Source organism: Mirounga leonina, unplaced genomic scaffold (assembly GCF_011800145.1).
Source record: "Mirounga leonina isolate KUSES-001 unplaced genomic scaffold, KU_Mleo_1.0 Mir_128, whole genome shotgun sequence".
Classification (NCBI taxonomy): Eukaryota; Metazoa; Chordata; class Mammalia; order Carnivora; family Phocidae; genus Mirounga; species Mirounga leonina.
Window position 1 is genome coordinate 1,031,741 of NW_023270320.1, and position 12,585 is coordinate 1,044,325.

General features: G+C 40.3%; 1 protein-coding gene across 2 annotated transcripts in view; it reads left to right on the forward strand.

Annotated features, from left to right (window-relative positions):
- Nucleotides 1-12,585, forward strand: part of SH2D4A (SH2 domain containing 4A) — a 65,225-nt gene that overhangs the window by 22,743 nt on the left and 29,897 nt on the right. The window lies entirely within an intron of this gene.

Genomic DNA, 12,585 nt, shown 5'->3' on the forward strand with positions numbered 1-12,585 from the left:
ATGGCATCTTCCCTGTTTTGTTGAGGACTACACCTCAGTGCCTCTTTGGCTTCATAGATTTTGCCTGTGACTGTGGGGACCATTATTTCCTCAACACCATAGAATTTTATAATCAGAATTGGTATGAATTCTCTCGTGTTTCAGTTGGCTTAAAGAGCTCAGATATCATTTGCTGCTTAGATTATAGTTTGGAAGAATAATAAAACTATATTATGAAGTACCTTCTTCTGCCAGGAATTTAATTAAACTGAGAATTAACAGGGGATTTGCAACTGTTTGACTTCTGTTCAGGCCCCCAGCTTTGTGACACTAGTTGTGTGTGCTCTTGACCTATTTGAGGAGTTACACGGGGCTACGGTTATCTGTCCTGCCTACTTCACGGGCTTATGATGTGGCAAAGCACACTGCTGAATGTCTCACTTCATTCTCACAATGACTTTATGACCTAGGGACTGTTTCTGTACTTGTCCGTTTTACAGGTAAGAAAACTGAGGTTAGCTATGGTTATTCAGTCTGCCCCAGATCTTACAGTTGACAAAAGACTGAACCAGGATTCAAACAGAGGTCTGGAGGACCCCTAGGTCATTCCTTAACTATTGCATTTGATTGTCTTATTAATATGAGGAATGTGAAGAAGCTTTATAAAGGGCTGCAAATATGAGGCTCAGAATATTTAGGGGTACAAAATTCTAAAATTTGGTTTATATCCCAAGGTCAGACCTGTGTCCTTTCCTCACATGTTCAGTGAAGCATGCAAGCTCTCCCAGGGCTGCTTTGTATTCCACATTTAATACCAAACTCCCTCCAAACAGCAGACTCCTTTTCTAGCACCCCTAAAATGAAGAACAACAATAGCAAGAGCCAAAAACCTCTTTCCAAAGCATTGAGTACACATGCTAATCTTTGTGTTTGAATTACAGTACTTTCCTAGAAAAATTTTTTTTCAAAAGAACAAAAGATTAAAATAGAAGTTAAGTACCGTGGCTATTATTGTTTTACTATATCATAAATATTATAGGGATTATATTTTATACACACACATATATATGTAATACACACACACAGTGAGAGGAGAAGATCTCAACATTGACTGATTTACTCATTCATTTAAAAAGTACCCATTATGTGCTACGCATTGAGATTATAACGTAGGAGTAAAAACAGAATCACTGCTGAACTTCAGAATAAGTTGAAGGAATGAACTGCTAAATGAACTTTATAGTTGAGAAAGCAACAAGAGACTTCATATAACCCGTCATTTCAAAAGATAATAAGTGACCTCAAGAAAAGGATATGTTTCTGTGCACCCCCATTACACTAGAACTTGAGCAATGGCAGGAAGTACAGGTGGCTTTGCAGAGGACATGGAGCTGGAGATGATCACAGAGGATGAGCAGGGCTGGCGGTTCCAGCAAAGGGACAACATGGACAAAGGTTTGTGGAGCTAGAAGAACAGGGGGCTTTGGAGAGCCCAAAGAAGGCTGTGTGGCTGGAGTGCGGAAGGGACAGAGGAGAGCATAAGATTGAGTGAGAGGGTGGGCAAGGCCAGACAGGACAGGGTCTTGGGGACAACTTTGTGTTTTGGCCCCTTTGTTCAAGCACAACTGGTTATTGTCAAAAATTTTTGAGCAAGAGTTTGACCTGGTCAGATTTATCTTTTGAAATTTTTAAATTTGAACTGATTATTCATGGATCAGAGTGGGTGGAGGAGCAAGCTTTCTAGCACACCCCAAGTTTCTAAGCTTAGATGCCTGGGATAATGGAGGTGCTATCAGCATAAACAGGAACATCTGGAGGAGAAGCTAGTTTTAAAAGAAGAGAGTCTAGTTTAGAGATATCAAGGATTCTGCATGCCACTTGAGTGGTAGCAATAGATATAAGTTGATTTTATACATAATAATAAAGTGTATACAATTTGACAGTTTGCAAAACTTTCTCTCATATGGTCATTTCATTTCATAATACTCCTGTGAAATAGACAGTGCAAGTATTTCTTTTGTACAGATGGAGACTAATACTCAAAGAGATAAGTGGTTTGCCCAAAAATCAGTTAGAAAGCTCTCCTTTTTGTTTATCTGCTTTCATTCTCATCACAACCCTGGTGTGTTTAAACAGAATTCGTTGTATTCCCCAGATCTGTACCTTTCGACAAGAACTCTGGTGAGAAACCAAGACTAGAGCTTTGGGAGTCATCCAATATGTTTCCAAAATGCAACTGAGGCTTGCACAGTAAAGAGGTCCACATTTCATCCATAATTTATTTTAACTATAATATCTAGAAAGATATTGTCATGTCTTTAACCTTTCATTGTCTACACATGGCCTAAAATTTATTATAAAAAGAAAAATTGTCAGGCAGTTTTTATTGAAGTTAGTGATCATGAAGCTTATCTGAATAACCATGGACAGGTTTAAAGAGCACTCAGTCTTCCAGAATTATGAAAAATATTCACGGAAAACCAACTACAGATTTACTAAAGTAAAATGGCCTTGTTAGCTTCGTAATAAATTTCCATATGACAGATCATCACCAGAGAACTCCAGACCTGAATCTGAAAGCACCCCTTACTAATCTGATCTAAACTCTCCAAAGGGCTATGGAGAGTAGGGGAAAGTTAAATGCAGCCCAGATATTGATGTGCATTCAGCACTGTAGAAGCTCTTCTGTAGAGTCAGTTAGTTATGGGAAGCAGTTCTTCTGGTTAATAGTGACCCCTTGTATTTGTACTGAGGCATCAGAGTAGACGGTATTTCTGCATTTGTGTCAGCTAGTGTTTTTTAGCTCTGCTCTGATTATCCTATGAAAGGGTCAAGGCAAACATAGTCAGGGACCCCTCTGGGTCTGTGTAAGACTTCGGGTAAATTCAACACTTACTCCTTCATTGTCCTCCCTGTTTACCAGTAGTATTTTGAATAAGGTGAAATCAGCCTAAATGAATGCCACAGCCAGCATCACCGGAAGAAAACAGTACATCCTGAGAGCACAGCCAGGAGCCTGGGATATTTATTGGTGGAGCAGGCAGATTTGCCTTAGTGCTAGTAATTGGGGTGATAGTGGTTGAGGTGAGGAATTTGACATTTAAAATGTGTATAGCCCTGTATAGTTGTCAAAAGACTTAGATTTGCCATTTCACTTCATGCTCACAACAAACATAGGTGTGAAACAGGCTCTTGCTCTCTGAGTGGACGAATCAAGGGCAGTGGTTTCTGCAAAGCCTGAGTAGAGGTGGAGCCGGGGCCATAAACCAGCTCCTCTAACGTAGGGCCAGTGCTCTGGCCATCTCATCGTGCCCCAGGGAAGGTATTCACATCTGTATCTTAATGATCATACTGTTGGAATTAGAGTTTGGGGGTTTTTTTCCCTAGAGCAGGAATGCTTTAGACCCAGACGTTGTTAGCTTTAAAATTAAACAGAAGAACTTTTCCTGTAAGAAAACATGGAGAAAGAGGAAGAGGAAGCCTGGGGAAGCAGTGGAGAAACAGACATGGTTAAACCGCTTACATCGTACTGCCTGGAAACCTTGCGACAGTCTGATTTCACGGCAGTGGTGCTTCCCAGAGCTCAGGGCTCTGCCGTGCTGTTTCTCTCCCAGCTCTTTCCCAGATCTTCAGAGCAGCATCTCTGCCCCACACTGTGACAGCATCACAGTGTGGCAGGATTTATCATGAGGCAGATTTGCTAGCTAGGCAAATCTCTGAACTTTTTGGAGGCTCTGTGTTCTCAACTATAAAAACTGGGAATTAAAAAATACCTGCCTTGTTTATCTCATGGTTTTTTTGTAGAAATTACATGAGATAATGTATTTGGGAATGCTTGAAAAACTGCAAACCCCAGTAAAAATCCAAGGGGTTGTTTCAGCTAGAAGTACTTGAAGCCTTGCCTCCTCTCTGTGAGTGTGTCCTGCATGCAGGCTGCATGGGTGAAGATCTTGCATGGTTTAGCTGGATGGATTGAATCAGTGCTTCTCTGAGTATTTATCAGGGTCCCAATACATGTAATGATAGGTGTTATGGAGCTGCAAAGGAGGCACAGGACAAGGTCTTCATCCTTCAGGAGTTAGAAGAAAGATTAGAAGCACTTAGTGCTAAGTAAGGCAGGACATAATCAAGTTCTAGCTGGAAAGTGGCCAGGGCTCGCTCCACTGGTTTGTGGAAGGCAGGGATGGGGGAAGGCCTAAGGGAAATGCAGACTGTGTGTGGTGAGAAAAAGGAAAGCATCATGTGTGGGGATACAGGGAGGAGAGCAGCCTGACTGGAGAAAGTACTTTGGTTGGGACCTGGAGGTGCATTTGAGGTGCTGAGAGGCCACATGATGGGACAGGAGCCAGGCTTGTCTCATGTATGTTTTCTGTTGTTGCCACAGCAAATTACTGTAAACCAAATGGCTTCAAATAATACCTGTTTGCTATCTGACAGCTCCTCTGGTCAGAATTCTGACAAGGCTTGGCTAGGCCCTCTGTTTAGGGTCTTAGAAGGCAGAAATCAAGGTTTTGGCTGAGGCAGGTTCTTATCTGCAAGCTTTGGAAAGAATCCTTTTCACACTTACTCAAATTGTTGGCCATCAGTTAGCTGTTGAGATGGGATGTTTGCTGAAATGATTCCTCATACATTTTTCCGGCTCCAGACATTCATGACCTTAAAATAACGCCCATAGGCATGACCTGAAGTCGAATATTTTTCATATCAGTACAGCTGTAAAGGAGAGTTTCTATAGAGTTTCAATGGATAAGCCTCACCCTGAGGTCTGGACTTTCATATTCAACCAGAATTTAGGCAAAGATGTGAGGTTCAAGGCCAGTAGTACAAGGCTGAGGTGAACCCAATCTCATTTCTGGAAATAGAAGTATGCATTGTCTTTCCCAGTCAATTGGCAATCCTAGTCTGAGCTTTTCTCCACAGCCTTCCATCCCAGACTCAAAACTGTATCTTCTGGCCCACCTGGGAAAGAGCTAATCTTCTCACATATAAAAAATGTAGAGAGATGTACCCTTCCTTCCGTGGAACTGTTGCAGGATTTTCTGCCTTTAGTGCCCGTGGTTTTTGGTCACTTTGGCCTCTTTGAAGAATGAAGAGGTAGACCAAAGAGTGGTGGGTAGCAAAGCAAAGTTTACTGAGCAGTAGTATAAAGCTCCCAGAGAGGGAAGGTACCCAGAGGGTTGCCCTTGGAGTTTCCAAGTTTAGGGATTTTTTTTTTTTTTTTTTTTGACAGAGAGAGAAAGAAAGCACAAGTAGGCAGGGCAGGAGCATGCAGAGGGAGAGGTAAGGTAGGCTCCCCGCTGAGCAGGGAGCCCGATGCAGGGCTCAATCCCAGGACCCTGGGATCATGACCTGAGCCGAAGGCAGACGCCCAACTGACTGAGCCACCGAGGCACCCCTCTAAGTTTAGGGATTTTTATGAGCTCTTTTGTGGAGCTCATAAATAATCTTCAGTAAGCAGGGTGTGCTGAGTCCTGCCAATCAGGGCTTTGGTCACATATCTGTCTACCTATTTAGGTTATTGTCCATGTGTGGATGGTCTTTTTTGCTGACATCTGGAGGCTTATGTTTTAACTGCCCCTTGCCCATGATGGTGACAAATGGTTTGTGGTTAATTCTTTTACTTTAGGATGTTTTACAAAAGTCAATTCTGCAAAGGCTGCAAAGCAGAAAGCTAATGCAGTCCTGTCTAAGCTCTAAAACAGGATGTTAGTGCTGTTAGCTGTCCTGACTCCATATCTTCTTGTTGGGGACCCTGGCCCTGACTACCTAACTGTCCAACTAATTTCTAACAGAACCAGAACACTAAACAGCCCAATCTATAGGTTTACCTTTGGATTATTTTATACCAATATAATAATGATTTATTTTGTATCTTCATTAGCAGATGAATTCATCCAAGGAGATCTCTTGTAGAATAATGAAAAATTTGTCCCAAGTCTAAGGCTGAAGAATTTCTGTTTCACCCTTAGAACCCTGAGAAGCAAACTGGGGGTTTTGAGAAGAGTTGTTGGATCCCCACTTCAGGGTTTAGAAAACTTGGGGTCCAGTCTCAGAACAGTTTTCTTCACACTCAAGATAATCTTTATGAAAAAATTTTTAAAGAATATACTTATGTTGCTTTAAAATTTTCATTTTAACAAATAGATAGCCAAAGGTAAGACTGCCCGATTAAGTACCAGATACTGTGAAACTGTACCACTGACCCAGGGCAAAACCTCTTGTCTGGGAAGCGAGGCTTCAGTCTTCCCAGACAGCTCTGTGACTCCAGGCAGTATCCTGTAAGGATACTGTAAAAAGGATCCCTATAAAATAGGGATTAAATTAGCAACACTGTTTCTTTACAAAGGAAGCTGAGAAAATTTATAAACATGAGGATGCTTGCCCAGGATCATCTAATGGAAGCAGCAAGAATTATTCCCTGAAGTTCTTCAGTTATAAGATGCTATTTTTATCATGAGCCCAGCCTTTTCACTTTTCAGATGAAGAGCTGGAGGCCCGGGAGGCTCTATGGTTTGTGCAATCTGAGGAGGAGGCTAAAAGTAATGCCTGGATTAGAGCTGAGTGTAAGGTTCTTATTCTGAAAAGCTATTGCCCTCTACAAGATACCTGTCCTGTCCTTATTTTTGACAGTGGTGATAGTGCTTGGAAAACTCAGAAATAATGCTCTGCTTAATATTTAGTGAGAGTGTTGTGGTTCTCAGTGGATCACGGTTAAACACTTCGTGTTCCTGGGTGCCTGTCACTGAACCGGAGGTGATGGTAAATATCAGGATTTAGCTCTCATCCAGCCAGGTCCTGAGACATGCAGGTTGGGAAGCAGATGCCATTCCCAGGCAAAGGCAAGTGTGAGGGGGAGTTAACAGGAGCCAGAGAAAATGCCAGATGATGCACTGTGTGAGGCACCCCCTCCTGGGGAGTTTGGGTAAGTTTGGGTATCTCCTGCAGCTAAGTGGAGATCTTAGGGACCCTGGATGCGGACAGTCCTCTGGATGCTGTCGGTGTTTTCCCCACCCTGGTGTCAGAGAATTTGGGGGAGAACAGAACAGTTCTCAGTGTGGTTGGGAGACTGGCAGAGTATGCTAATTCAAAGATAAGTCCCTTTGTGTTTCTCTGTTTATATGTAATTTGTAGGCTGGGAACTCATTAATCAGTAGACTGACTGCCCTTGCCCCCAAAGGGACCTTGAATAAAACTAGATCTGCTCACGTGTAGATTTTATCTCCAGAGAACTACTTGTTATTTTTGTACAAATGGCCTTCAGAGTGGACCATACTGCAAAACAGAAGATTAAAAAAATTAGAACACAAACATCCGGGATTTAAAGCATTCCTAAAAAAACCCAAAATAACCCCAAAAAACCTTGAGGCTCATAGATTAAACGCTTTGAATGAGAGTCCTCCTCTTCATATCTTTAAAGAACGAGAGTTAGAGATGACACCTCTTGCATCTGTACCCCTGCTTTGCACACGTGCACGTCTGTGCATGCACTGTCTCAAGGCTTTGGTATGTTTTTAAATCTGTCATTTTACTATAACAGAATGATAACAAAAATATGCTACTAAACTGTACATTTTGACTGTAACCTTGACATTGACACCATGGTGGTAGCTTTGTGTAGACAGCGGTGAAGGAGCACTCTGTAAAACTATTTCCAGATATGATGAAGGACTTCCGCTTGGGTTTTCCTTCTTCCATACATCCCTTCCAAACGAAAAAATTAAGCTTGCTCTCTACTCAGAAACCAGCAGTTGTCTAAAACCAGATTTGGGTTGTTTGCCTTTATAAAGGAGAGATTGAGAAGCAAGATACTAAGATCAGGGCCACTTCTCTGAAAGAAGTGAAAAGAATTGGTTTTTTTCCCTATTCTTCTCCAAGTGCTACTTGTAGAGCAACCAAAGTTTTGGGTTATATGTGGCTTGTGCTTTTTGTAAAGAGTGTAAATTAGTGTATTAGTAAAGTAGTCTTAGATCACGGTTCCTTGGAGGTAAGTACTAAAGCTTGGTGAGTAGGCAGGATGGAGAAGTCTGTACCCCACCTGGAGTAGATGGCCTGAGCCTGGGCGTGGTGGAACCACATTGGCATTGCCTGGCTCTTATCTGAGCACGGCTATATCGTCAAGCCCTGAAGGGAGTTGGGTTCACATTTATAATAAGGAACCCCAATGTAAACAGAATGGGAAAATGTATTCCTGAAATGCAGGCTAGAATTTTGAGGATCGAATTGGATGTGTTAAATAACAAAAATTAAATTGAGCAGATTTTAAAGATCTAACTGGCTTATTAATTGGTTCATGAATTGGGCAGCATGTCTGTCTAGCAAGTAGAGGGGCGCTCCAAAGGGCTCAGAAAAGGAAGAGTAGAGAGGGAGTGGAGAAAAGGAAATTGTTAGCAAAGAATCCATTGTTTTAGGCAAGGTCGCCCTCCTAAGGGAACGGAAGGGGTCTATCAGTAAAATTCCTAGTGCTGGCCAGGAAATTCCCAGGTTGGCTGCTGAAAGGTCACATTTCTGGGGGGTTGAAACTGCAGTTAGGTTAGGTATTAAGTCTTGGTTTACTGACTTGGAGCCTCAACCTAAATGACACCGTTTCGGGCCTGTAGCTTTCTTTTCAACAGATGTGAAGAAAAAAGAGGGAGAATCCCAAACCAATAACTGTTTGTCTTGATGTATATTCCCTTCTGGTATACCTGCAGGAAGCATTTCAGTATTGTTTTTGTGAGAGAGAAAGTGTTGGGTATACTAGGCAAAAACAGATGAAGGATTTGTTGTGTTCATTTTATTAATTCAAAAGTAGAGCCATAATCGGAAAGTTACACAATTACCCAAGTAGTTTCCATGTAACTGTAATAGAATTTCATGGTAGTCTGTAGAATAAAATTTTATATAAGATAGAATTACAAAATCCTAGGGCCTTAGAAACCATTTAAGCTGCTGTGTTTTTAAAAGCAGTATGTTGTATAAAATGCTTAATATAAAGTAAATGACAAAAGAGAAAACCATTTCTAGTCTTGAGAATTGCACATTATGAAGTTGGTACCACAACTTCATTTTGCATGATATTTACAGTAATTTGCTTATCCAACTCACTAGAAGTAGTGTGCCAAGAAGAAATTATGAATCCTGGAGACATGTCTAGAGACATGAGGTCCTGCTGACCACTTACTCATTTAATATGTCTGGGGCTCTATTTCCTACCTAAACAATGGCAGTTATTAGAGCTACACATCACTGGATTGGATGTGAGAACAATCCAAATGAAGCAATTTTTATTGAAGTGTTTTGTATGGTATTATGTATGATATAAATATTATTTTCTATTATTTATAGTTAGGTTCCTATATTCTGTTGTGTCAAGACTTCCCATAGCCATCGTGCTTTTAAGACTCTATTCTCTTAACAATCCTTTATTACTTTATCCTTATACTTTATATTTAATAATTACTTTATTTCCCTTGCTTGTCTTCTTTTCGTTTTTCAGGGAATATATATCAGGTGTGTCCCTGGTGAGATGGTGAGGGTGGCCTTTGGAACTCTTTCGTATCTGAAATGCTTTGCCCTAACAGCCCTTACCAGTTCTGCATTATTGCATTTTCTGAGCACATCCCTGCCCAGTTCTGCTGTTTGCACATTGCTTTGAGGGTTGTAGGAGGAAGGTGCAATGGAAGTGGACAGATGTTCATCCAGTATGATAGTTCGATGTTCTAATATGTGCAAAATAAACCCCGACAATGTGTTATTTAAAGATTAAAAACTACACACCATATTAGAGTCTGCTGTACTTTTAAGTCAGTCTATCCAATAGTCCCTGTGCACAGATTTTACTAGGAACAATGTTAGCAAAGTAGGGAAAAGACTCCCTAGGGTATCCGTTGTCCTAATTCATGTTTCAAAAAAATCATTCCATGGGGACCATGTACCATATTTTCACTAGTAAAATTGATTGTCCTGTTTTCCATCTTGTTAGTCTAGTTGGCCTTTGGAAGATATCTCCACTCTATATTATTCTCCTTTGGAACTTTATCAAGGCAGCTTCTTTATTCTGCCTCTCTTATTATTTTAGAAAGAAAAAGCTAAATCCCAGTATGCTCAAATGCTTAATATTATAGTCATCATTGGGAAGTTTTATTTAAAATGGCTGGAAATAGGATGATCTGATTATTCTAGTAACCTGGTTAGCAAACTAGGTGAGTTACAGGCCATCAATTTTCAGAGAATTTTAATTGTCTCTCTTGATTAATATTAAAACTAGACTGAATATTTTTTAATGATTGAGAAAGTGTTTCGGAATTTATGGTGAGTTCACTCATGCACCAAATACTTATTGAGACCTTAACTAAGTGCCAGTCACTGTTCTGTTTGCTGAGGCCCCAGAGACCAGTAAATTAAGCAGATACAGTCTTTTGCCTTCATGGAGGTTATTATTCTAACCTGCAGTCCATTGAGGAATACCATGGATTTAAGAGGTGTAAGAACAAGATGGCTAAATACTTAACGTAGTAGTTTGTTCTCAAAAGTAAACTCTTGGTTTTAGCCTGTTAATTCATCATTTTCATCTTTACCATAAAAAATGAATGCTAAAAATTTTCTGTTTAATGTCTCTCCTGACTTTACTTTCCTCTTCATTCCCTCTGACCTCCCTGTTCAAGGTCTAGCTCCCTATCTCCTCATGTTCTCCCTGACTCCCTGACCCCCCTGCTTATCTCCATAATCCTAATCTTATAGACACTTGCTGGTCACATCTTTTTCCCACATCACTTCTGTATTAGGAAACCTCTAGCAGCATCAAGGTCAATACTTCTGCTTGCCTTTCATGACTTGCCAGCATTTGGCCATGAGCGAACTACAGACTACACGTTTTCTGTATTAGTCATGGATTTTCCATCTCCCCACAAACATGCCTGCCTGATGGTTGCTGCTGAGCCATTTTGCATAAGGTCTGGTCCCCTGTATGTCCTTTGCTTTCCCTGATAACCTATTCAAAAATCTCTCCATTCTTCATTGTCCAGGTCCTATCACCTTTTTATCTAAACCTTACTCCTGCCTTCCGTGGCCTCCCTCTCCTCTGAGCTCAATATGTATTTATAATCTTACCTCAGAGTTATTATAATGATGCACTGTCTTCTCATATTTCATACAATTTTCAGGTTGAGTTTTCTCCCCAGACTGTAATCTCCTTGAGGGCAAGGACAGTGTCTTTTATTTCTTCTGATTATTCCCTCCTCTTCATATCCTGTTTTCCCCGATCATGCAGTTTACCTATTTTTATCTTTGTCATTTTTATTGTATATGTTTTTGTAAGCTACCTGCAAACATTTGCAGTATAAAAAAAGTATTCCTTCTATTTCTGTCACAATATCTATGATTGTGCTAAACACACAGTGGGGCATGAGAACCCACTCAATAAAACCATATAATTGGTTTTGAAATACAGTGCGGCATATGTGTATGAATTTCAGGCAAATAAAAAATACATTTCAGCTCTTAAAAAATTTTCTGTTTTTTGGAGCTTTCTGGTTTATTTGGAATTAATAAATTGCATAATCCTACTTTTAAACAGAGTGAATATAAATTAAAAGTCAGAACGAACTATTTTTCAAATCACATTTTAAAAGTGAATAGAACTAGAATAATCCTCATAGGACACGTAGTCTCTGGGGGAAAATGTAATTTGTAACCATGTAATACTGATGCTACAGCATCTTTTGATAATCCAGTTGCTTATATAGATTTGAATTGCCATGCTTTTAAGTTTAATGGTAATTAAAATATATATAAACATTCATACCACCCTTTGGTCAATACAGATGGGCTCCATGGCTCCCAGATCTAATTGGGCCTGTGCTGACTAGAGGGGACCATTCTGACTCGGTATCTGCAGGAAGTCCACTAGCTTCTGATGTCACTGACATTCAAGTTTTCACTTTATTTTGTGGACCTTTTGCATAAATATTTGATGGCAGTTTTTATTTTTAAATAAGGGAAATATGAAGCAGGTAAGATTGCTTTAACTCTGCCCCTAGAGTTTCAGCAGCTGCAGACACATCTTTAATGTAGCAAATGGGAGGTGGCTGCAGAGACTTGTATGCATGAGGACGAACATCTGTTCTCTCTGAGACACCCCATGGAAAGAGCAAGGTGAAGACATGGAAAGGACATGGGTTTCAGTCTCTGCTTTCCTACCTATTAACAGGTCAGCTTTGCTCTTTGGTAAAGGGACAGTACCTGCTTTGACACCCTTGTGGGGTTGGTAATGAAGGTCAAATGATATATTGGACTTGAAAGTGCTTTGAAAGCAAAAATTATGCAGGTAGGTGGTAGTTTTCCTCTCTTCCTTGTGTTACAAATAGGAATAACTAAAGAGTATATTCCTTGGAGCACAACATCATATGGAAGCTTCAGACGGGTGGTACCCTTTCTAAGAAGCCTCTTTATCTTCACTCTGAGAATGCTCAAAGTGGCAACAGTATTCCTGAGATTGTCTCCAGCTGGTATTGGTGTCATTAGTCATCACTTTTGAGTCTTTGTAATCTGGTTTTGTTTTTCAATAAAGGAAATCTCTTTTGGATATACTATTGTTAGTCTATTACATTGAACTTGAACTTGTATTCC